The following is a 3487-nucleotide window of genomic DNA, read 5'->3' on the forward strand; positions in this document are numbered from 1 at the left end:
TGTACTTCGAAGCCACATTGGCTTGAATAATCGAACTCACTTGCTCCGTCAACAATACCTTATTGTGAACATTTAACTTACGCTTTTGCGTGCATAAGTCCTTGAGAAATTTGGCATAAGTGGGAATTTGCTTGACTGCATCCACCAATAGGATGTTGATCCTCACTTGTTTGAAAAGCTCATAGATCTCAGAATTGGTATTGGCGTGGGTTGGAGCTTTCAATCTTTGGGGAAAAGGAGCCGAAATTTGAGAGACGGGAGCGTTGGGCTCTTCCTCTTGAGATTTTGCCAGTTGCTCACCAACGGGAGAGGGCTCCGAGGTTGGTGAGTCAATAAGAACTTTCGGTGCTTGCATAACAATTAGTTTAACCCGTGGCTTGCTAGGCTTGGGAACAATGACCGTATCAACTTCCTTGCCACTCCGCAATGTTATAATAGACTTGGCTTGCTCGGGACTAAGCACTGAAGAGCTCGCCACATAATTGCTTCCTTGCAAATTCGCTTGGGGTTGAGTCGGAAGCTTCCCTTTTTCTTGTTGAAGAACCCCCACCGAATTGGTCAACTTCGCCATTTGATTCTTGATTTCTCCGAGCGTTTGAGTAGTTTTGCTCGTTGAGGGACGTTTGACTTCGCATGAATGATGACATAATCTCCTCCAAAGATCGCTTTTGAGGTTGGAATTGATTTGGCCCGTGAGAAGGTTCAGGGGGTGCAAACCCCGGAGGTTGTTGATTTTGGGAGAACCTCGGTACTCCTTGAGATTGAGAGGGCCGGAATGCTTGGTGTTGTTAAGGTGGTGGTACTTGTGGAGGTCTGAGAGGTTGAGAATTGCTCTACCGGAAATTAGGATGCATCTTCCACCCCGGATTAAAAGTTTGAGAATAATGGTCAAACCATTGATTAACGACATTGACCTCCGATGGGCCGGTTCCTTGGAGAATATCCTTGACGGCGGGAAGCATTTGACAATCTCCTGTAGCATGACTTGCAATTTCACACAAAACACAAATTTCCTCCGCTTTGGCCACAGAGGTCACCTCAGCAACTTTGTTAAGTTGTAAAGTTTCAATTTGGCGGGAAAGCTGGGCGACCTTGTGGGCTAGCTCATTTTGCTCATTCAATTGAAATTTACCGGAATTACTCGGAACCGGATTAAACACATTCTTTTCTGAGGGGTCTGAGCAATCCCAGTTTTGAGTTTTTTTTCCGCTAATTCCGCAAAATAGTCCCACGCCGCATCAGGGGTTTTGGCCATAACTCCACCCACACACATGCTATCCATAATAAGACGGGTGCTTGGAAAGCATCCCTTTAGCAAATACTCGATTCTTTGAAAAATCGGTAAGCCATGATGTGGGATGGAGTTACGCAGATCCTTGTACCTCTCTCAATATTGATAAAATGATTCCCCCTCTTTTTGTATGAAAGTTTGAATTTGATTCATGAGTTCCTTTGTGAGATGTGGGGGGAAAAATTTCATGTAAAAAGCTTTGGATAAATCTGCCCAATTCGCTAAGGATTGGTGCCTCATGTTATTCAACCAAATCTTGGCTTTGTCCTTCACAGAAAATGGAAAAAATGTTTTAGCTTTGCGGACTCAAGCTGAGTGAGCATGGACACTATTGTGGATACCAACTCCTCGAATGCCTGCATATGAGTGTATGGGCATTCTTTGTCTTTTCCATAAAAAGAGGGCATCATGTTGATGTGATGCATTTTCACGGTGAAGGTATTTTCCGCGGTTGCGGCCGGAAGGACTATAGTGGGCCGCGGCGTGGCACGGGCCGGATTCATATAGTCACTCGTGGTTCTTTCGGGCACAACCGGCGGCATTTTACCTTCACCGTTTCCGGCCATTCTTTCTCGAGGAGGGGTTCTTACAGAAAATGGTGTTCTTTGAGGCGGTGGTGTCCTTGCTCGAACTCGACGAGGAGTTTTGGGTCGAGGAGGAGAAAAAGATCTATGAAGCCTTTTAGAAGTCGAGCTCCGAAAGGCACCACGATGACCACCACGTATGCACTTCAAACCCCTTCTTGAGAAACAATGGAAAACAAGACTAAAATAAACAGACAAGAGGGGCTATGCCGCCACCTCCTAACAACAGCTTCGAGGGGCTATGCCGCCGCCTCAATAAGAAATGACAATAAAAGAAAAGGTGATTTGTATTTACTCTAGCTTCGTTAAACCTCACGTTTGAGAAGCTCAAGTTAGAGGTATCCGCTAGATCAAGTGCAAATCATGCAAAGTAAAATGAAACGGGATACTTACAATGATTTGGCGAACCTCCAAAAATAAGCTATAAAAGAAAGCGCTCCCCGGCAACGACGCCAAAATGCTTGCGACCATAATGTGTGTTAGAATAGGAATAGGAATACCCCAAGCATAGGGCTAGGTCGGTTGAAAGCATAATAATACCCAGAAGTCCGGGGTCGAATCCACAGGGAGCGCATCCATAACTTGGTTCGGGGATTAGCTTACGAAGAGATTTCAGCGTTAGGATCGCCAACCAAAGTTTGACGTTAAGACGACCAACTGAGAGATTTAGAAAGTGGCTACTTAACCTAACTACGGCTTTTTAACTGGAGGTTAAATTAAAGAGTTAGGTTTAGGGATAATCAACACCCATAACCCAAAGATGTACTTGATTCTTCTCTCTTTAACAAGGGTGTTAAACATGACTAGGGGCTCTTTTGGTTCAGTTTGACAAACACAAAGAGGGACATAGCTCAAAGCATCAAATGTGGCAAATAGCTTAGCCCTTGCCTACACTTGATCAAAGAGATTAACACCTCTAAGTTTTGGTACATAAAATCAGCCCTAAACCATATTTAAGCTAGAAAATGGATTATACAAGAGAAAACCAATCTACACCCTTGGTTATGGGATGTTAACCATCTAGCAACTTAACCCTACTACACTACTCACACATATGGAAAGAAGACATGAAATGAGCAAGGGTAAAGATAGGGAAAATACTAAACATGGATTGAATATGAAATAAACACAAGATCCTTGAAGAGAACGATATTCCTTACAACTTTCAAGAAGGCAAAATGCTTTGAAATTGAACGGATCGTACTTAAAATCACTCCTTAAGACATGAATGAGTTGAGAGGTTGGAGCTCCATTAATGGAGGTAGAGAGAGAAAGTGCACAAGTAAAAGTGCCCTACATTTCGGCCAAGGGCTGGTATATATACCCCCTTTACAAAATAATTACAGAAATGCCCTTAAAATGCTCGCGCAGGAGTGAGGGATCGATCCCTGGTTAGAGGGGGATCGATCCCTTTTGAGAGGGGGATCGATCCCTGGAGCACTGGACTGGGCAGCTTGCTTTGCTGCTGCTTTCGGCCTTCGTTCTGCTCCAAGTCTTCCTCCATTCCTTTGAATACTTCGTTTAGGACCCGGGATTACCTCTCGAGGCTCCTCACATACACCAAACACGTCCGGACTCCTTCGGGGATTATTGGAAGCCTTGGAAACGACCA

At 44.4% G+C, this 3487-nt stretch overlaps 1 non-coding gene across 1 annotated transcript; it reads left to right on the forward strand.

Moving 5' to 3' along the window:
• The first annotated feature begins 1343 nt into the window (after positions 1 to 1343).
• On the forward strand, positions 1344 to 1450 carry LOC131305762 (small nucleolar RNA R71). The gene has a single exon (XR_009193323.1). It is a non-coding gene; the product is annotated as a small nucleolar RNA R71 (small nucleolar RNA).
• Positions 1451 to 3487: the final 2037 nt, after the last annotated feature.

The sequence above is a fragment of the Rhododendron vialii genome, chromosome 10a (assembly GCF_030253575.1).
Source record: "Rhododendron vialii isolate Sample 1 chromosome 10a, ASM3025357v1".
Taxonomy (NCBI): domain Eukaryota; kingdom Viridiplantae; phylum Streptophyta; class Magnoliopsida; order Ericales; family Ericaceae; genus Rhododendron; species Rhododendron vialii.